The sequence below is a fragment of the Thalassophryne amazonica genome, chromosome 2 (genome assembly GCF_902500255.1).
Source record: "Thalassophryne amazonica chromosome 2, fThaAma1.1, whole genome shotgun sequence".
NCBI classification, from domain to species: domain Eukaryota; kingdom Metazoa; phylum Chordata; class Actinopteri; order Batrachoidiformes; family Batrachoididae; genus Thalassophryne; species Thalassophryne amazonica.
The window spans coordinates 113,192,375-113,215,775 of NC_047104.1; the positions used below are offsets into that span (position 1 = coordinate 113,192,375).

General features: G+C 40.6%; 1 protein-coding gene across 3 annotated transcripts in view; it reads right to left on the bottom strand.

Annotated features, from left to right (window-relative positions):
- Positions 1 to 12,994, bottom strand: part of ankrd11 (ankyrin repeat domain 11) — a 373,174-nt gene extending 360,180 nt beyond the window's left edge. For all 3 annotated transcript variants that reach the window (XM_034192122.1, XM_034192131.1, XM_034192106.1), the window contains exon 1: positions 12,601 to 12,994. The gene's annotated coding sequence lies outside the window, so the exon portion shown is untranslated. The remainder of the gene's footprint in view (positions 1 to 12,600) is intronic.
- Positions 12,995 to 23,401: the final 10,407 nt, after the last annotated feature.

Sequence of the window (23,401 nt, forward strand, 5' to 3'; positions counted from 1 at the left end):
TTCAAACCACCGCAGGGCAGTGCCTTTAATACCTATGGCATGCTCTAATCTCTGTAATAAAATTTTATGGTCAACAGTATCAAACGCAGCACTGAGGTCTAACAGAACAAGCACAGAGATGAGTCCACTGTCTGAGGCCATAAGAAGATCATTTGTAACCTTCACTAATGCTGTTTCTGTACTATGATGAATTCTAAAACCTGACTGAAACTCTTCAAATAGACCATTCCTCTGCAGATGATCAGTTAGCTGTTTTACAACTACCCTTTCAAGACTTTTTGAAAGGAAGGTTGGAGATTGGCCTATAATTAGCTAAGATAGCTGGGTCAAGTGATGGCTTTTTAAGTAATGGTTTAATTACTGCCACCTTAAAAGCCTGTGGTACATAGCCAACTAATAAAGATAGATTGATCATATTTAAGATCGAAGCATTAAATAATGGTAGGGCTTCCTTGAGCAGCCTGGCAGGAATGGGGTCTAATAGACATGTTGATGGTTTGGATGAAGTAACTAATGAAAATAACTCAGACAGAACAATCTGAGAGAAAGAGTCTAACCAAATACCGGCATCACTGAAAGCAGCCAAAGATAACGATACGTCTTTGGGATGGTATGAGTAATTTTTTCTCTAATAGTTAAATTTATTAGCAAAGAAAGTCATGAAGTCATTACTAGTTAAAGTTAAAGGAATACTCGGCTCAATAGAGCTCTGACTCTTTGTCAGCCCGGCTACAGTGCTGAAAAGAAACATGGGGTTGTTCTTATTTTCTTCAATTAGTGATGAGTAGTAAGATGTCCTAGCTTTACGGAGGGCTTTTTTATAGAGCAACAGACTCTTTTTCCAGGCTAAGTGAAGATCTTCTAAATTACTGAGACGCCATTTACTCTCCAACCTACGGGTTATCTGCTTTAAGCTGCGAGTTTGTGAGTTATACCACGGAGTCAGGCACTTCTGATTTAAAGCTCTCTTTTTCAGAGGAGCTACAGCATCCAAAGTTGTCTTCAATGAGGATGTAAAACTATTGATGAGATACTCTCCGTGGCCACCGACTTGGATCCTCTGCGGGTCCTGCATCCGTACCTCCGGAGTCAATGAGTGAAGGGAGAGTTCTGCGTGGGTCTGTTTATAATCTTCTCGCCCAGAAGAAAAAAAAGAGTGTTTACACAGGAGAGAAAAGTGAGAAAATGTTAATGCCTGTTTGAGAAAAGTGTATAAAGTGTGTAGTGAGGGGTTTTACAGCCTTAAAACTTCTATAATAATTGCAAGAAATGGCGCCGACTACTTCGCGGATCTCGCTTATCGTGGGTTATTTTTAGAACATAACTCCCGCGATAAACGAGGGACCACTGTATCTCAAATAAATTAAGATATAAGGCAGAAATTTTCTACCTTACCTACTGGGAAAGTACTGGTGGGGGGGCATGGACGCTTAGGATGAAAAAAAAAAAAAAAAGACAGCAATCCAAAGTCTTGGTAAATTAAAAGACAGCAACTACTCGCGGCGAAGCGGAAAGGGGGGGGGTCTGGCCCCCCTGGAAATTTTAAGAATTTAAGTGCCCTGTGGTGCATTTTGCTGCATTATTTGGATTAAATTTGGACTTGAAACAGCTGTTAAATTTCTCTTGTGATCTCATGCAGTATGGCATGTTGTACCATCCTGTAGGAGTATATACAGAATATAACAACACAATAGTTTACAAATATAGCTAACTCAAGCAAAAAACTTTATTGATTTAGTTTGTTTTTGATTGGGCTCAAAGACTAGGCAATTAAAATCTCAACATTCAAAGAACTAATTAATTTCATAATGCTTTCAGACTAGAGACTAGATAATTGCTTTCAGACTAGATAAAGATACATAACAACATAATACTGATGAGATTCTGCTTAGGATCAATTCACTTTTGTATGCCATCACAGATGACATTACCATGTATACATACTATTATAGTAAATACATATACAGTCAGCCTATTTGTCTGCTCTGAACACTGACATGGCATCTAATGGTTTTCTATCATTTCGACACACTTCGTTAACACCACTGGGTTTCCCATGTGCCAAAAAGATAGAGTGAAAATAAATAAACCTGAGATTCCTCTTGTGATCTCCTACAGCTTGACGTAGCATGCATTCAAAAGCCACTTGATTAATATTATTCATTCAATAATGCACAACACTAAAATGTTAAATTTGTGTAACTGTTTTACTGTTTTCCCCGGGGGAGGGGGGCAGTAAAAGAGTTACACAAATTTAACATGGGGGGGGGGCGCTCTGTGCTCTTGAAAATGTGCATGGAGAGCCTGAATGTGTACTACAATAAGTGTTTCTTCTCAATGCATATCGTTTTGGATTGAACGGGGAGAAATAAAAGCTGTAGTACTGTAGTGGAAACTACAGAAGGGGGGAAGCTTTTGAAAATTCAAGCTAAAAATTGCCCATTCTAGAGGTACCCAAAGGGGAAAAGCCAGGTACGACAGCCCACGTTCCCTTCATCATGCTCCAGAAGGCTGGGGAAGTTTGTTGAGGGGCAATCTCATTCTGGGGTTAGCCAATACATGGCCCTCAGTGAGCAGTCGGAGTCCGTGGACATTTTTAAGTCAGACTTAAAACCTATTTTTATTCTTTCGTTGAGTACGAGGTGTATTAGAAACTAACCAGCAGTTTTATATTAAAAAAAAAAAGTTATATTATATATATATATGGATTTGAATCACGTGCGGAGTACACAGACTGCTTGAACCCTCGTGCGCATGCGTGAGTTTTTTCACACGTCGATGACTTCATCGCCTTTGGCAGGCTTTGAGGTGAGCACTGGTCCAGCCCTCTCGGTGAAATCCTTTGTCTGAGACACTGCTGGAGACAGCGCGCGTTTGCTTTATCAAAATTTTTCAGGACCTGTGAGGGATATCCAGTGGACCACTATTCGAGAAATTCTGCTGGTTTTTGGTGAAAAGTGTAACGGCTGATGAGAGATGTGGAGTTTTTCACTTTAAGGACAGCTCACAAAGTGGATCGGCGCGGCGTGGTCGGAGGTGGCGTCCGTCTGGCTGTTTCGAGCTGAAAACGTCCTAATTTAAGGCTCTGTTCACCCAGGACGTCGTCAGAGAACAGAGAAGTTTCAGAAGAAGTCGGCATGAGGAGTTTATGCGGACATTCCACTGTTAAAGGAGATTTTGTAATGAAAGAACGTGCGGGCAAATTTGCCGAGTCGGTTCTGTGACGACGAAGCAAATCCGTTTGCGCCGCGACAGGAAAAACACCTCCGTGTTGAAAACCATTTGTAAAATTCAGGCGGCTTTTGATGGCTTTCAACAACTGAGTATCTGAGAAATTGTTTAACAGCTGGGCATGTTCCAACTTGTCTGTTAAGGTTTCCAATGGAGGTGTTTTTCCTGTCACGACCCCCCGCGGTCGGGTCTGGCCCGACATGCGAATCTGCCCACACGTTCTTTCATTACAAAATCTCCTTTAACAGTGGAATGTCCGAATAAACTCCTCATGCCGGCCTCTTCTGAAACTTCTGTTCTCTGACGACGACCTGGGTGAACAGAGCCTGAAGTGTGTAAGTTTTCAGCTTGAAACAGCGAGACGACGCCGCCTCGGAGCGCAGATCGCCGTCAGGTGCCATGGGCCGTCCTTAAAGCGACACTTAGACACCAAAATCTCTCATCCGCCAATAAAATTTTCACCGAAAACCAGCTGAATTTATCGAATGGTGTCCACTCAGTTGTGCCTTACACTTTTTGAAAAATTTATCATCAAACAAAGCAGCAGTCTGAGCCATTCCAAAACAATGAAAAAAACGACGAGAGGGTGGGCCACTCGTCACTCAAAGACTGCCCACAGGCGAATGACGTAACCAACAGGTGTGAAAAAACTCTCGCATGCCCACGAGGGTTCAAGCATGTCTGATGTAATCACACGTGATTCAAATCCATATGGTTTTTGAAAAAAATAAGGTCGGATACTTTTCTAACAGACCTCGTAGTTTTTATTTTATGTTTTATTCATTTACTTCTGTTTTTAATTAGGTATTTGAATTTTTTTATTTATATGTATTTATTTTAATTTTTTATGTTGAACTGTTCTGTGTGAGGCACCTTGAGACGGCTTTTATTGTAATTTAGCGCTTTATAAGATGATTAAATTGAAATTGAACAACATTTCATTGAGTCTTAAAGTAAATAAATATGAAATTGGTTACTGGATCCTTAAACTCTGGACATAATAAACTCTACATGGTGGATCCTTGATCTCTGGACATAAACAGAAATAAAATGTTAGTTTTTGTCAAAAGCATTTCCTTTCAAACATTATTATTGGCATGAATGTCTTTCCATACCTATGAGCTGTGCTCTTGCAGATGTGCAGGTCAGGTTTATAAAGAATGCCCGACATCTCATTTTGGGAGGAAAAAACGTTTTAGTCGATTGTAGTTTGTACTTTGTCTGTATTGCAACGTTTGTAAGAAGCATTGCTTCGATTCACGCTTCAAACTGGAGTCGCGCTGCAGAAATGGTTGATTACGCTATATTGAAAATCGTAACGGTCCAATATAAGTGCAACGGTCCAAAACTATAGCATAACAGGCCGTAACGCAGCGATTTGGAATTTTTCCGCTAAAAACATCATTTCACGGATTGAGGAAATAAAAATGAATGTTTTGCTAGTTCTTTAAGATGGCGAGATTTTGCAAAAAGACGGAAATCCATCCAAAGACGCCGAATAAGCATCCATGGGGGGGGAGCAGGAGAGAATAAAAAGAGATGGTTAGACAGAAACATATTCTGAAATTTAGTGATTTGAGGTGGATTTATCCTATTGGTTATAGTTCAATTGCTTCTAAAATAATCTGCACATTAAAATGTATCTGCCATTAAAAGTTACGACCCACTTATTCCTTAGTAATTGTGGATTAACTTGACCTAACACTTTCAAGCTACCAATAACTGTTACAAATGCTAATGACATTAGCATTTTACTGACAAGCTCAGCTAACTGCCAAATCTCGGTTCTGTTGATTATTAAATTATGTTATTGAGGTCTGAGCAGTGGTTCCCATAACGGTTTTGTTTTGGATTGAGTGTTAAAATCATGACCCACTTATTTCCTCAACAATTGTGGGTTAATGACCCTGACATCATGAAAACAACCAATAGCAAAGTTCTGCAAAGACCATTAACATGCAAATTACTTCACAAAATCATTTCACTCAACACAAATACCAGCACACCTTGGAAAATCTGTTTGGAGAATTAACCACACAACAAGCCATATTATGACAGATATTTGTAATAAAATGTCCAGAAAAAAAAAAATCCTGGGCCTTCACAGTCGCTGAAGCCCGAGGCTGCTTCTGGCTAACTGCCCCTTAACACGCAATGAAAAAACAAACAAACAAAAAAAAGTCAATACACAAGCTGTCACTCAAACTGGCCATCAATTCAATTTCAATTTATTTTCATTTATATAGCACCAAATCACAACAGAGTTGCCTCAAGGCACTTCACACAAGTAAAGCCTCGGTCCCACCGAATAATGAAGGCTGAAAGGAGCCACACATGGGTGTGGGGTAAGGCTGTGCATAAAATCGATACAATGATATCGATTTTTTTTTTTTAATGATTTGATATCGATATTCTGGCATTCAATATCATACACCCCCAACCCCTAGGGGGCGGTATTACAGGGTGAAAAACAGGGTGCGTGGCTCCTTCTTCATCCTTCATTATTCGGTGGGACCGCAGCTTAGGTATAACCTTAGTAACCCCCAGAGCAGCAGTGGTAAGAAAAAAACTCCCTCTGAGGAAGAAACCTCAAGCAGACCAGACTCAAAGGGATGACCCTCTGCTTGGGCCATGCTACAGACAAATTACAGAACAATTCACAAAACAAATATACAGGCCTAACATATTAGGCCATATCCCTAACATGTTAGGAGAATTGGCTTTGTTGTCATAGTGAACATCATAGTGATCAAGATGAGGAGTATGTCTGAAAGACAATAAATACATATTTAAATTATATCACTAGATTCCATCTCACATGTATTTTGATTTAAGATGTTTTTATTTCTTCAGCTTAGTTCTGTTTTACCACAACAAATTACAGCACTCATTGCTAGAATTTAAAGTATTTTTCAAACAATTCATTTTCTGACTAATCTAATATGAGCTTTGCACTACACAGCTTGCTCATGGTACAGGGAGTCCCAAAGAGGAAGTGCCAAATTTTGAGTCCACAGTGAAACAGGAAATGTCAAACACTTCCTGGATTGACAGACAAGCTTCCATGGAATCTTGCGGGAACTCGGTTTGCAAGTTCACACTGAAACAGTAAGTACCAATTTTGAGCCCACAGTGAAACAGGAAATGTCAAATGTTTAACACTTCTTGGCATGGGTGGCACTACAGCAGAGGCCAGGGTTGCACTGGACTCCCCTGAAATCTGACTGGACACAGATGACTGACATGTCACAGCACCACATGTCTGGTTGAAAAGAGCTGCATTTTGAAATCAGTGAGTCACATTGACGCTAGGATTCTCCTGTCCAGTTGGTGCTGTGTACCACAAAAAGTTCTAATTCACCTTAGTAGAAGAACAAAAATGTTTGCCTCAGATTTGAACGTAACATGTCGTTTGAACTGTGGACTAACAATAACAGCAACGTTATATTGGTAAGTAAACAACCATATTTTAAGCCAAAAACGAGGTCCAGGTTGTTAAAAGCAGCATTTATACTTTAATTCAGGTTGCCTTATATATGCTTGTATCTCCAGTGATTTTTAAACAAGTAAGCAGCTGTTGATTAAATAACCTCTTAATTTTGCTGTCTGAAGGACTTAATGTTTTCTCTCTGAGTGACAGCAGGATGATACATTTCACTTAAAAATACAAATGCCACAGAGTGTTTTTCAACTGTATTAAAAGTACTGTAACACTTGGGATTTCACACATTTTAATTTGTTGATGCCATTTCAAATACAAATAAGTAAATAAATCTAAAGTCATCTTCCTTAAACTCAAACTGAAAGCAAATGTCTACAACTTGATATAAATTAATTAAAAGTATAAAATACAGTGAAGTGGTGTAAAGGAGGATTTTCTTAAAAAGAAGACCTAAACGTTCAGCTACAATTTACCAGAAAGTACACCTGAGATGTAAGCCTAGATTTGATGTTTTGGTGAAAGAACCTTTTGTATTTCTTCATAACTGGTGTAAATAAAGTCAAAGACATATTCAGTGACTTGGAAATGTTCATGTTTCCATCCCCTGACTTGTCTGAAGAAACCTGGCAAAAAAACAGATTATTTACTGGTATTATCAGGTATTTAGAGATTTGCTTTTAGTTTGAGTTAAAGGAAGATCATTTTAGAATTTTTTATTCTTTATACATATATACACACATACATACATACATACACATACATATATATACACGAGGGCTGTCAATAAAGTAACGGTCCTTTTTATTTTTTTCAAAAACTATATGAATTTCATTCATGTTTTTACGTCAGACATGCTTGAACCCTCGTGCGCATGCGTGAGTTTTTCCACGCCTGTCGGTGACGTCATTCGCCTGTGAGCACTCCTTGTGGGAGGAGTCGTCCAGCCCCTTGTCGGAATTCCTTTGTCTGAGAAGTTGCTGAGAGACTGGCGCGTTGTTTGATCAAAATTTTTACTAAACCTGTGAGACATATCGAAGTGGACACGGTTCGAAAAATTAAGCTGGTTTTCAGTGAAACTTAACGGCTGATGAGAGATTTTGAGGTGATACTGTCGCTTAAGGACGGTCCCACGGTGCGAGACGTCGCTCAGCGCTCTCAGCCGCCGTCGTCAGCCTGTTCAAGCTGAAAACCTCCACATTCAGGCTCTATTGATCCAGGACGTCGTGAAGGAGAACAGAGAAGTTTCAGAAGAAGTCGGTTTCAGCATTTTATCTGGATATTCCACTGTTAAGGAGATTTTTTTAATGAAAGACGTGCGGACGGGTCCGCGCGTCGGGAACGCAGCCGACGCGGTTGCGGCGGCACAGGAAAAACACCTCCGTGTTGATAACCATTTGTAAATCCAGGCGGCTTTTGATGGCTTTCAGTGGAGTGAGTATATGAGAAATTGTTTAACAGGCAGGACATGTTCCAACTTGTCCTTAAGGCTTTCAACAGAGGTGTTTTTCCTGTGGCGGAGAGTCGCGGCGGCTGCGTCCCGACGCGCGGACCCGTCCGCACGTCTTTCATTAAAAAAATCTCCTTTACAGTGGAATATCCGGATAAAATGCTGAAACCGACTTCTTCTGAAACTTCTCTGTTCTCTCACAACGTCCTGGATCAATATAACCGAAATGTGGAGGTTTCAGCTTGAACAGGCTGACGACAAGCGCTGAGAGTGCTGCGCGACGTCTCGCACCGTGGGAAGTCCTTAAAGCGACAGTATCACCTCAAAATCTCTCATCAGCCGTTAAAAATTTTCACTGAAAACCAGCTTAATTTTTCGAACCGTGTCCACTTCGATGTGTCTCACAGGTTTAGAAAAAATTTTGATCAAACAAAGCGCCAGTCTCTCAGCAACTTCTCAGACAAAGGAATTCCGACGAGGGGCTGGACGACTCCTCCCACAAGGCGTGCTCACAGGCGAATGACGTCACCGACAGGCGTGGAAAAACTCACGCATGCGCACGAGGGTTCAAGCATGTCTGACGTAAAAACATATGAATGAAATCCATATAGTTTTTGAAAAAAATAAAAAGGACCGTTACTTTATTGACAGCCCACGTATATATATTATTTCTAGTATTTAAAATGGCATAAACAAATTAAAATGTGTGAAATACCAAGTGTTCCAATACTTTTGAGGGGCACTGTATCCTAACCTTATGATGAGTGGCAAATGAGTGTGGTATTATACTGTTTTGTTTAAGAATTTTTATTTTTCACTGTTGCTGCACTTTGTGTGAAATTAGTCATATCGTATATCACATTGATATGACAATATTAAAATCCTCTCCCTCCCAACTCTTCTGTACTTTGCTGCACGGTGAAACCGTCTGATAAGACCAATGATTACGTTGTGCATATATCATTCATCACAGAACCTACTGTGGACAACCTGTATCTGCATGAATTACGGACCAATTCCCATTTAAGTCAAAAACCTTGCTACTGTCAAGACATGAAGTTTGTAAAATGTGTAAAAAAAAAAAAAAAAAAAAAAAAAAATTGAATTTTGCCTGGGAGGAATTAAGACACGATAATTTGGCCATATTGTACAGCCCTACTGTCAACTCGCTGAAAACTTTGAATATTAATTTACTTGTATATCTACATTTCAAAAAAATGCTTAAGTGGCAGAGGTTAAGAGGGCCGTCGTTAGGGGGGTCTGTAGGGTGGAGCTCCCCCTTCCCAAAAAATGAAAAGTGCTTAAAAAGGCGGGGGAGTCTGGGGGGGAGCAGAGCTCCCCTAGATGCTGAAACGTTTTAGCTATGCTCATGCTCCCAAGAACCATTTTACCATTTTAGATGGTGAGGAGCTTCCAGGCATGTGAGAGGCAAATAAAGAAAAATGCTTAAAAAGGGCTGAAAAGTGAAAGCTGAAATGGTTTTAGCCACACTAATGCTCCCCTGAAGCATTTACTAAAAAAAAAAAAAAAAAAAAAAAAAAAAAAAAAAAGTCAGAAGGACCTAAATGACATGGCGAGATGCTGAAGAGCTTTGCTCGTTCATGTCTGCAACACACACATATTATAGTCAATGCATTATTATTTATTTTGCATTATGCATTCTAACTAATGTACATTTCTGCTGGTAACACTAATTAATTTTTTTAACTCAGATATGGTTAACTCAATATTACTCTGAGTGTCCCTGGTTTACTATGACTAGACTATGCTGCTCTAAGTGTAACTCATGAACCATATTTTAAAAAAATCTGTTTGAAATAACATTCACACCAAAGTACATGCATCTGAAATAAGAAGAAAATAAGACATTTATACAAATTATGTAATATTGAAATGTGCTATGAAATGTGCAAAAAAACATGTAGGAGATTTTTTAATGAAAGACATGCAGACGGGTCCGCGCGTCGGCTCGCAGCTGCCGCGACGCTCCGCCACAGGAAAAACCCTCTGTTGGAAGCCTTAAGGACAAGTTGGAAACATGTCCAGCTGTTAAACAATTTCTCATATACTCACTCCACTGAAAGCCATCAAAAGCCACCTGATTTTACAAATGGTTATCAACACGGAGGTGTTTTTCCTGTGCCGCCGCACCGCGCCGGCTGCGTCCCAACGCGCGGACCCGTCCGCACAGTCTTCATTAAAAAATCTCCTTTAAACAGTGGGATATCCGGATAAAATGCTGAAACCGACTTCTGAAACTTCTCTGTTCTCTCACGGACGTCCCTGGATCAATAGAGCCTGAAATGTGGAGGTTTTCAGCTTGAAACAGGCTGATGACGCCGCCTGAGAGCACTGCGCGACGTCTCGCACCGTGGGAAGTCCTTAAAGCGACAGTATCACCTCAAATCTCTCATCAGACCGTTAAAATTTTCACTGAAAACCAGCTTAATTTTTCGAAACCATGTCCACTTCGATGTGTCTCACAGGTTTAGAAAAAAATTTGATCAAACAAAGCGCCAGTCCTCTCAGCAACTTCTCAGACAAAGGAATTCCGACGAGGGGCTGGACGACCCTCCCACAAGGAGTGCTCACAGGGCGAATGACGTCACCGACGGGCATGGAAAAACTCCCGCATGCGCACGAGGGTTTCAAGCATGACTGACGTAAAAACATATGAATGAAATCCATATAGTTTTTGAAAAAATAAAAAGGACCTATACTTTATGGACAGCCCTCGTATATATTGCATCTTGTGGAAGCATTACATTTTTTTCTGATGACGTGCACAACTGACGCACCAAACGGACGCAGAATACATGAGGCAGCCATCACGCAGATGCATAAATACATAGATAAAGCAGTATATTCCTTCACTTACTCACCACAAATTAGTAACAGTATACCAATCAATTCATGGTAGTAATTAAATTATTATTTATCAGTCTGAGTAAGCATTTTAAGAGTGGAAAGTAAAACCCCTCCACTCCTAATTTTTCCATCATGCATCACATTATTTTTGCAGTAGACATTCTGCTTCTCCAATGAAGCAGACATCACCCACTACATAATTTTGAATACAGAATTGCTGATAATCACGCTATAATCAGAAGATATTCTAATTCGCTGGACATAAAATATGCTCATTTTAAAGAATACAAAAAAGAACCAAAAAAAAAACCAAGGGTTACTTTAAAACCCTACACACACCACCTTTTTAATTATGTATAACAGAACTCCGATGTGTGCAGCGTAATGGCCAAGCAGTTAGTGTGGTTTGTTTCCTGAGAGGAAAGGTTCCTGGTTATTCTCCATGTAATGTGGACTTGCATCTATAAGGGTATCTCAAATCAACATGCAGATCCTTATTGGATCTGGGTGGCAAGCCCAAAGTCGAAAAAGGACTTACTATAACAGAACTGCAACACTTCGAAAGGATGCTTTAACTGTAGCAGAGGAAAAAAAAAAAAAAAAAAAACTGAACCTATGCAAACTCAAGGGACAGAGCTATGCATCACTGCCTCTGCAGTGTAGTCAACATGAGTGTGTTCCAACAAGCTAAAACACTCACAGTACCTTGGTGGAAAACATCACTAGTGGCACTGCAGTGTTTTCCTCAGCACTGGTACTGCACCAAAGTGGAGAGCTTGATATCTGATTCTTCAAGCTCTTTCTAACACTATCATGTTTTCCATTCCTTTCTGTACAATTTAAAAAGAAAGACTAAATAGCCCCCATTTTTATCTAGCCACACAACTCACTGGTTAGTACTTACAGAGATTATGATTAATCCAGTGGATCAAAGATGAAGAAAATACATATGAAAACTCAAATTATTATGACATACGCCCTTGCAACACCAACGACCAAAACAGCAAATACCCAAAATGTAACACTTCCTGAATGAATTTACAATGCTTTGAAATTATGCACACGATAAGAATAGCAGGTACATTTGTATGCAGTGTAGTCAATTGACAACTACTGTCAGTGTCAGTGTTGATACGAAAAAAAAAGTCTAAATTGTACTAGTTTTTTCTTATCGCCATTGACAAAAATGGCAAATTATTGTTGCCTGTAATATCGCATGTAGTTCTGAAAATGTGCAACAAATACGTACACAAACAATGCATGCTAATTCCCTTTACCAGACCGTGTATCACAGACAAGACTCAAAACTTGCAAAAATGAACCATAAACTAGTTTCATCACTTGCGGGTACCTTTAACTGAGGTAAGGTTTTGCATGAAACCGTTTTATTATGTCATCAAATTACCACAATGTCTTCCCCAAATCCCACAAACCCAAGGCTATCTGTAGTGTTCTATTCTGCATAAAACAATATACCATGGGTGCACATTTTAACAAAATTAGAGAACAAAACGCAACAAACATGGGAAAAACAGAAGCAAATGCTATAATCGTCACACTGCTGCTGTAAACGTGTGCTAACGTTCCGTCCAACCAGCAAAATTTGACTTACCTTATTCTGAAAATCCAAAGTCGAGTTTATATCTCAATCGATAAGGTTTAGTCTATCCTCGGCCAATGCTGGATGTTCCCATTTGTCGCCTTGTGTTCAGTGAAGACATCCGCATAAATTCGCAAGAACCATCGCAGCTCAAAAACAGGCTGCTACAATCGAGGCTAACGCTAACAACGACCAGACGACAGGAGAAAAATACCCGTTAAAATACCTCTGTGCTCTGCCTTTTTCGTCGCCACTACCAAGAACGAACCTTTAATAGTCCATTTTTATAAAAAGACGTCTGACGTGGATGACAAAAAACCCATGAAAACATCATATTTTGCTTCGTTTTAATCCTCTCCGAACGAACCATTCAAGCGGTTTTCGAGCGGCCTTTGACTTGTGTGTGTTTGTGAGTGTGTGTGCGTGCGTATCTATGTGTACGTCCTCCCAACGGAAGCGCTCAGAGGAAGGAACGAGCGCTGTGATTGGCTGCGGCGCTGTGGGAGGACACTGTCTCCATGCAGTGCGAAACTGACGCCATTTTGGATCCACACAGCAACCCGCTCCCGCTTCAGAACAGAACCAAACAGGGCCCAACGTGGCTGACCACCGTGCACAGTTTCACATGCAAGAGACCACACTCCATTATACAGTTGGAGGCCCAGGGAAAAGGAAATGGAGTACGGGCATGGGCTGCACTCGGATTCCACCTTGAATTTCACTCGCTGTTCTGTACGATCTGGACAGCACTGGCCGAGGAAAGAGAACCCACCGGCCGCCATGTTACCGCTCCCTTGGTAACAGCTGTGAGCCTACGCATCCGTAGCGTGGTAACACAAAAGCTGTAACTTTACAAGGATGCATGCTGTTTTAATTGTATAATTCCCCGAGACCGATGCCACAAAAAAACTGTGTCGTTTTGTGCAGTAGTGAAGTGTATGTGACCATGGTTTTGCATCATGACGTTTGTATTTAGCTTTCCATTGGCGGCGGAAGCAAATTTCACCTGGTGGGGCTGAATGAAGTGGTCCAATGTGACCAACTGTAAACATCACATGGTGAGAAAAGAAAAAGGACATCCAGAGACATTTCACCCTGGGAACATTTTAAATCTTCTCTGGTGCACTCTGGAATTTTTTTTTTTTGTTGTTTTTTTTTTTGGGGGGGGGGTGCTTTGTATGCTTAATTTAACAATTTCATAATGTAGACTACACCAGCGTTAACTTCATGTTGCTCAGTATTTGTAATAAGAAGGATATGAAATCTAATTGATTTTATTTCTGATTTACATTTGTCTGTTTTATAATGTATATAATATTTAAATGTATCTTATTACATCATAATACAATATTTTTGAGGTAGAGTTGGGCTGTGTCTGAATGGCTGTCAAAATAAATACATGACACGTGTAATTAATATGTCATCATGGTTTGAGTGCTTTCAGTGTCCAATAGCGCACGTAATAATGTTTGGACATAGTTGTAAGAATTGTAAATTGAAGAAAGAAAATAAATCCTGGTTCACACGGCAAGATTTTCAAATTGCCTGTCAGTTTCCAACACCTGAGAGACCACACACATAGGATAAAAAGTCATAGATGTAACAGTTTTGGTCATACAGTGTGTGGTGTGCAGCCACATGGTAAAGACAACACACCACACCACGAACATTCCCATGTCAGATGGGAAATCTCGCAAAATCTCTCAAAATTAACATGACTTCAGAGTAAACAAACGTGGACGAGGAAGAGCAATGGAATTAAGTTTGTGGACTATTTCTAATGGAGAAAAAAAATGATACAAAAGAATAATGAAAAGGTGTTTGTTAAAGGAGTGGAGACAGAGCAACCACCGGACTTTCTGGTAAGACATAACAGCTGTTTTGATTTTGGATTTCGCTCCGTGCTCTCTCACCTCACTTGTGCTCACGTGCTCATTTGTGGTCACCACACATGCTGCAATACCATGTCAAGACAATCCAACATGTTGAATATCCCCGATTTGCAGTCTGATTAGTCCCGATGTCCTTCCGAGCAGACTAGAGTGATCTTAACACACCGCACACAGCAGGAATATTGATAAGAATAACGTTAGCATCATTATGATAATCGGGGCGTCCTTAACATTGTCAGACGGGGTAGAATGGGTCCGTTATCAGCCTAATTATCTTGCCATGTGAGCCAGGCTTAAGTTGCCATGCCTTTACTATGCCCCCTCCCCATGTCATGGATATTAAGTAGATATTAAACGATGGATCATTTACACCATGTATAATTATTAGTTTTATTCATTTCTCATTTTTTTCTGATTCTCCCGTATGTGTGGGGAAAAAAATTACTGCAGTTGTTTATGTGTAAATGCATTTGATGTCATTGCAACATTCCTGTGGATAATAAACAGTGATATGGGAGGGGTACTACATTATTGGGCTTCTGCTGTTGATTTTCCCTTCAATGGCTAAACATTTTGGGATTTATTAAGTGTTTTTATTATTATTTCCAAAATGTAGCTATAACCCTGTGTGTGTTTATGACTTTCATCACAATGTACACAACTACATGCAACATGCAATTTAAGGTTATTTACTGTATGTTTACCCAAAATAACCACGCATGTGAGAGATTGCCTTTTAATCATCACTGCATATGTGGATAGCGAACATCAGAAGGGACAAGTGTGTTCTTCGCTGAACGTCTGTCATATGGTCTGACCGTTTAGATGCATGTTTCAACAGGATAGATCAAAAACCTCGACTCCCGGCAGATCATATACCCACAGTCTTTTATCATCCCAAGTTCCAGTTCAATTTATAGTTTGAAAGATCTGGATGTATTTCTTCATGTGAAGAATAAGGAAGTCTATGCAGGCGATGAGGTCCATTGGTGCTGAAGCCTATCTTCGGATTCTGTAGCATGAAGCAGATGAAGAGGGAAATAATTTTTTTTTCCTGAACACAAGGTTTTTAGCACAATTATATGTACAGAACACACGCCTTGCTTTTGTCAACATCCGCACTCAGAGGGAGTGGTAAGATGGTTGCTCCGCGGCATTTCCTCAGGACGAAACGTTCTTCTGAAGACCTCTAATCAATGGGGGTTTGCTTATGTAAGTCCAGCTTTCAGACGTCTCAAAGTAACATTGTACAAAGAACAGGACGATGGTTTAAATACGCATATAATATCAACTTAATCTGGGAAAATAAAATGTTTCTAAGTCTCATCTGTATTAAAACAACCTATGCAAATGCAAAAAATACATTTAAAAATTCCGAATTGCATATAATTGCAGTAAATTTGTTTTCTCAATCTTAACTAATACATTTGTATGAAGACAAGTGTATTTCTATGGAACTGTTTACTTAGAGGACCACAATGGAGGTAAGTTTTTTTTAGGTTTATGCTTTATTGTGCTATCGTCTGCATTGAATGTTTTATATATTTTATGTGCATGTACTTTTATTGTCAAATAAATGTAATCTAATCTAATACTTACTCAATTAGTAAAACATGAGCAAATTCATTACATGAGGTGTGACAAATAATTCTAAAAATACATTAAAATTCCACCAAAAAAAAAAAAAAAATACAGCATCCAATGAACACCCAGGTCCAATATATGAATATATGTGTTTGTGTGCTTTTATGTATCTAACATTGTGGTTCAACTGTAAAATGTGGTTTGTGTTATGTACAGTATGTTGGGTAAAAAATTCCATGGAATGTATTCTTTTCCATACATTCCAGTCTCATCTGTATTAAAATGAACCTCTGCACCCACAATACCACTGGCAAATGCAAAAAATAAATAAATAAATAATATTTAAAAAATACATTTAAAAAAAATATGTTTTTTGTTGTTTCAGTTGACACACAACCAGAAGCAGAACGCCGAAGGATTAATATCAACTGATACAAATTCAATTCACAGAAATGCAGGGCATTTTTATGTCACAGTTTATTTATATGTGTGTGTTGTTACACTTCAAAAGTTGATGCAGATGCTTCGCATAAAATAATCCGGAAGGTACCGGTGAGCAAATTTAAGGCATCCATCGTCAACGCGTGAGCATGAAACAAAGGCAGCCATTGGATAAAACCAAGAGGCTCTTCATCTCATTGGGTGACTTGGGGTGTCACTCAAACTGACCTGTATAACGGAGCCACGTCTCTATTTATATTCTCGTTTAATAATTTCAAGAATACTTCGGTTGGCTGGATTAAGCTTTAAGGAAAAGTTTTGAATTGGTGTTGATCGAGTTTTATTTTTGAGAGGCTCATGGACGATGACCCACTGGTTGAAGAACTAAAATTACCTCTGCAAAAAAAAAAAAAATCCCTCTGCAAAAAACACGAAGCTCCGTTATTTTAATGGATTGGGGGGGGGGGGTTAAACTTTAATAAAAGCACGAAATTGTTCATGTCATGTTCATGTTCAAGATGACTGGTGACCTGATGGATCCCAGATTAATTTATCTGACAGCGCACTCTGCTGGACATTTGTTGTATTATCAAAACACGAACAAAAACAAATCCACTCATTCTAGGTTTACCGTACACGAAACCGAGCTCCGTTCAGCGATATTCTACAAAACCAATTTAGCACACAACGCAACTATTCTGAGATTTATTCTGAGTAATTGAGCAAACATGATCCACTAAGATCAGTATTGTTCAAGCAGGGTTACCATGGATGGAAACATAAATCCAGCCTGCACAGGCTAAACCTTTGTTGTTGTTTTTTTTACCACCTTCAGGAATCTGTTAAGAATTTTAAAAAGGATCAATCCACAAACATCTGACATTTAAGATATTATGCAAAATACTAATAACATTACACAGAACTTTTTTTTTTTTTTGGCGGGTAAAGTCAGCAATCTTTTTGTTTTAAAAACATTCCCGATAAGATAAATTGGTGGTGATGGTGAGCTTGTATGACCATATACAGTTCAATTAACTGAAGTGTTTGGTCAAATTAAAGGAAAATTACACCTGACATCCGCGCAACAGCGGCCTCCAGTGGCCATCTAGACGATGCAATTAGTGGCACATTTTCACCAAGTGTGGGAGTAGTGGGATCAAACCGGTTTTGTTAGTGTTTTGTTTTGTTGGGGTTTTTTTTGTTGTGTTGTTTGTTTGTTTGTTTGTTTGGGGGGGCACCCAAATTCACTAAACTGACAAATTTATAATTGGCAGTGGGACGTCTGGATAATAATATGTCTATGAAAACATATTTTGGTAGCTAACAAACAGTGTATACTGAACAATTATTTGCAAAATATACAGTTAACAGAGTGCAGTTTGCGCAAGTTGCCCCAAGACATGTTTCTGAGTTAGCTTTGTCAGTTTATCACAGTAATCATGAATTTTATATTCAGTAGGCCTGATCTGATCTGATCCGATTTGGGAGAGGCTCAGGGTTTATACTAAAGCATGCCACTAAATATAGATCTATACACAGTCTATTATAGTGTAGGCGTTGTTATTTTTGTTTATTGCTATTTTTTTCTGCACTCAACACACACCAGAATGTAACCTGAAGTATCTATACATCCATGACACATCCGGTACATTAGGTGCGTATGGACCTAAGGTGATGGTGCCACCCGCCATCAAAGGAGGGAAGAAGAAGAAGAAGTGGGGTTGGAAAGGACTGTAGAAACAATGTGGAATCACGGTTGATTCCAGATATTGAGCCAACGTCGTGATAGACATTGAATATACATAGATATTGCGTTGCCTCAACGTCATGACCTGACTCAACATGTTATCAACGTTGAGTCAACGTTGGGTGTCCCATAGGTAGTTTCTGCTCAAATCCAAGAAATTATAATGTGGGATTATTTTAGAAATGTCTTGTAAATTATAGCTCATTTTAATAAAGAGATCATGTTTATCTGGGGGAATTCCATAAGGAATATTTTCTATATTCCATAACAAATATCTTTAACACGGTCTGTGCATGTGAATATGCATAAGGTTTTGAAAAGACGAAGTTACTTTTGACTATTGGTCATGTCTGCACACAGCATGCACGCTGTTGTCCATGAGATGTCTTGTAAATCACTTCAGAGGTGTTATCAGATTACAAAAACAGCTTTTCTTCAATTTAGAAGTGATTATTTCTCACTCACTTTTACGTAATATACGAGAAACATGGCCCAATTCAGGGCCAATTCAGGGCTATCTCTCTGGCTGCTAATCCAACATGGCGGAAAATGCTCCAAAACCACAGCGCTTCTGTGTAAAAGTCCAGCCACATATTTGTTCCATCTTCCCAATAAACCAGCTGATTGTAATTAGTTCAGCTCTTCAGGCAGGTGGATGAGCTAATTATTGAGATCACTGTATTGCACAGGTGCACAGGTAGAAGCAAAACATGGAAGGTTTTACTTTCTGAAGCCAGATTTGGCACCCTCTGCTCTCTCCTTGCCTGTGATTAGTTGATGGCCGAGACGCTGACGTCAGCCTTACTTTGGTATTGCACGAGCGCTGCTCTCCTATTGGTTGTTTAGGAGTGGGAAATCTCACTCCAAGATGGATGCCAGTAACCATAGCCCAGGCCGGTTGTCGGGCTACCAGAGAGAGACCAGTCAATGATGTCACTGTGCCTCTCTACTCTGACTGGCTGTCACCATGTCCTTCCAGAATCGATCACTCAAGTCTGTGTGATGAATCTATGATGTCACTGTCATCGACTGTATGGGTCTCAACCATTGCCTCTGTAAGTAGTTCAAGGCCGTCTGTTCTTTTGAAATTTTACCCTTCAGGGGAACCTTTTATTAATTTTTTTCTAGACAATGCTAATTTAAATCATAGGACAATGTCATATTATGAATCCCCCATTTAAATGCTAATAAATAAAATTATTAGTGATGCCCATGACAATTCTTTCATGCCTTGAATAGCTTAGTGGCTCTATACCTAAGTGCCTTGTCCAAGCACACAGACAGGTATCAAGCAGGATTGAATACAGTTCTAGCTACATATTATCAAGCCAGCTGTTTATCCATTGAGCTACCTGCTCAAACTATCCTTTGGGCACTGCCACGTCTTAACCCCCATATAGGACACTATGTGCCTCAATCATGAAAGCATAGGAAATGCCACTCATATGAAAGGACACCCTGTCTTTATTTTGTGTTATGTTCATTCCGCATGTTAAAAGATGCCAACATAGCACAAAATAGAAGATTCAGTAGTCCTCAGCTGTTTGAGAATTTCAACATTGCTTCTTGTGGCTGCTCCTGTTTGATGTCACCACAGCAGACAATCCATTTCCATCTCACCCTGTCTTCTGCATCTTCCTCTGTGACACCAACCACATGCATGGCCTTCTTCTCCACATCCATAAACTTGCTCTTTGTCCCCCTTCTCCTACTGCTGAGTGGCTCCATCCTCAGCATTCTTCTTCCTATATACTCTGGGTCCCTGTCCTACTTATGCTGACCCTGTGATGTGTTAATTCAAAATTCTCTCCATCTTTGTCACTCCCAGAAAAAATTGCAGCATTTTCAGCTGTGCCACTTCCAGTTCTGCCTCCTGTCTTCTTGTTCGCAAAACCATTGTTAGCACTGTACAATGTAGTTGCCCTCACTACTGTCTTGTACACTTTCCTTCACTTTTGCAGATATCCTTCAAACAAAAATCACTCCTGCCACCTTCCTCTCACCGCTCCACTCTGCCTGCGCTCTCTTCATCTCTCAACTGCATTGTCCATTACTATTTAAGTATTTAAACTCATTTGTTTTCACCACCCCTTCTCCTTGCAACCATGCTGTGCCACCAGGCTTCCTCTCATTTACACACTCCATCTTGCTCCTCCTGACTTTTATTCCCCTTCTCTCCACAGCATATCTCCATCCCTCCAGGTTAGTCTCAACCTGCTTTCTACTATCACTCCAGATCACAATGTCATCTACAAACATCATCATTGTGGTGACTCCTGGTTCATCTTATCTGTCACCCTGTCCATCATCACTGTAAATAACAAATGGCTCAGAGCCAATCCTTGAGTAAATTCATCTCCACCCTGAATGCAACTGTACTTCCTACTGTGCATCGAACAGCTGTCATACTGTCTTTGTACATATCCTGCACCACCCTCACTTAAGGTTTGGCCTTAAGTTTGTGTTTGGCCGACTTTCTCATATGACAGCTCTTCTCTTGGCATCCTGTCACAAGCTTTCTCTAAATTCACAAGCGTGGTGCAACCCCTTCTTGCTCTTCTGACATCAGCACTCTCAGAGCAAGCATTGCATCAGTTTTGCTCTTTCTCGGCGTGAAAACATATTGCTTCTTACAGCTCTTCACCTCTTTTCTAGCCTAGCTTCCATGACTCTTTCCCATAATTCCATGCTGTGGCTGATCAACTTTATGCCTCAGTAGTTATTACATTATGCATGAGCATGGATGAGAAGAGATGCTGAGTTGATTAACGTGCATGACTGTCTGTGTTGTCTGTGACATCCATTCTTAAACTTTAAAAAGAAAAATTAACTTTTATTTATAATGTCCTTTGGGGAAAGACTTGTAACAGTCTAGTGGTGATAGTGCCTCTGTAAGTAGTTCAAGGCCGTCTGTTCTTTTGATGTTGGCTCAACATCTGAAGTTATTGTACTTGGCCCCACAAATCTTAGAAACATGGTGTCTAACCAGATCCTTACTCTGGATGGCATTACCCTGACCTCTAGTAATTCTGTGAGAAATCTTGGAGTCATTTTTGATCAGGATATGTCATTCAATGCGCATATTAAACAAATATGTAGGACTGCTTTTTTGCATTTGCGCAATATCTCTAAAATTAGAAAGGTCTTGTCTCAGAGTGATGCTGAAAAACTAATTCATGTATTTATTTCCTCTAGGCTGGACTATTGTAATTCATTATTATCAGGTTGTCCTAAAAGTTCCCTGAAAAGCCTTCAGTTAATTCAAAATGCTGCAGCTAGAGTACTGACAGGGACTAGAAGGAGAGAGCATATCTCACCCATATTGGCCTCTCTTCATTGGCTTCCTGTTAATTCTAGAATAGAATTTAAAATTCTTCTTCTTACTTATAAGATTTTGAATAATCAGGTCCCATCTTATCTTAGGGACCTCATAGTACCATATCACCCCAATAGAGCGCTTCGCTTTCAGACTGCAGGCTTACTTGTAGTTCCTAGGGTTTGTAAGAGTAGAATGGGAGGCAGAGCCTTCAGCTTTCAGGCTCCTCTCCTCTGGAAGCAGCTCCCAATTCGGATCAGGGAGACAGACACCCTCTCTACTTTTAAGATTAGGCTTAAAACTTTCCTTTTTGCTAAAGCTTATAGTTAGGGCTGGATCAGGTGACCCTGAACCATCCCTTAGTTATGCTGCTATAGACTTAGACTGCTGGGGGGTTCCCATGATGCACTGAGTGTTTCTTTCTCTTTTTGCTCTGTATGCACCACTCTGCATTTAATCATTAGTGATTGATCTCTGCTCCCCTCCACAGCATGTCTTTTTCCTGGTTCTCTCCCTCAGCCCCAACCAGTCCCAGCAGAAGACTGCCCCTCCCTGAGCCTGGTTCTGCTGGAGGTTTCTTCCTGTTAAAAGGGAGTTTTTCCTTCCCACTGTCGCCAAGTGCTTGCTCACAGGGGGTCGTTTTGACCGTTGGGGTTTTTCCGTAATTATTGTATGGCTTTGTGTTGTGTGGGCCGCCAGAAGAGGTACTGCTGGCCCACCACCAAAGGGCGCCCTGCCTGAAGTGCGGGCTTCAGGCACGAGAGGGCGCTGCCGCCACGGACACAGCCGGGAGTGACAGCTGTCACTCATTAATTCCTGACAGCTGTCACACATTCTTCATCATCACACTCCATAAAGACCAGACATCATCTCCACCTCGTTGCCGAGGTACCGTACTTCATTGTAGGTAATATCCTCAGCCTTTTTGTGTTTATCTGTAATCTGTACATTGTGAGTGTTTGCAGGCGTACCGGTTCCTTGTTTTGTGGAAGCTGAGTGAGTGCAGGACGGCACTCTTTTTCTCTGAGGGATCACTGCAAACACATCAGCATATTGAGTGAGAGGTGGAGGTGGCATTCCCACCGTTATTGTTACTGGGTGTACACACACCCACACTTGACTGTCTTTGTTCTCGCCAGCAGTACCAGATCCGACAGTCGGGGACGGTGATCACCTGGGAATTCGGGACTTGGCGGCTCCAGTATTCTCTGGGTTCGGTGGCGGAGGAAATCGTGTGGTTCCGGTTCATCTTAGGACAGACGTCTTCTATCCTCGAGCCTGCCCACACGTCACCTTTGTGATTTGACTGTAATTATATTCTGAGGTTGTCTGTATATTCGTTGTGCACGTTTCACAACATTAAATTGTTACTTTTTGGCTCATCTATTGGCCGTTCATTTGCGCCCCCTGTTGTGGGTCCGTGTCACTACACTTTCACAACAGGACATCTCGGCCAGCGTCATGGACTCCGAGGGGCGTCACCCGGTTGTTGAACGACCAATGGGAGAGCAGGGAGCGCAGGCGTCTGCAGGAGACGTGATTGGTGAGCTGCAGCACATTCTCACCGCCTTTACGGCTCGGTTGGATCAAATGACCGAGCAAAACATCCTCCTGAACCGCAGAGTGGAGGCTCTCTCCGCACAGATGGCGGCGAGCGCTCAGGGCGCTGCTGCAGCTCGTCCTCCTGCCAACCCTGTGCAGGATATAAATGTTCCAGTGGTGGTTCAACAACCCCTCCCACCATCCCCTGAAGCATACATAAGCCCTCTTGAGCCATACGGAGGTTGTGTGGAGACGTGCGCGGACTTTCTTATGCAGTGTTCGCTCGTCTTC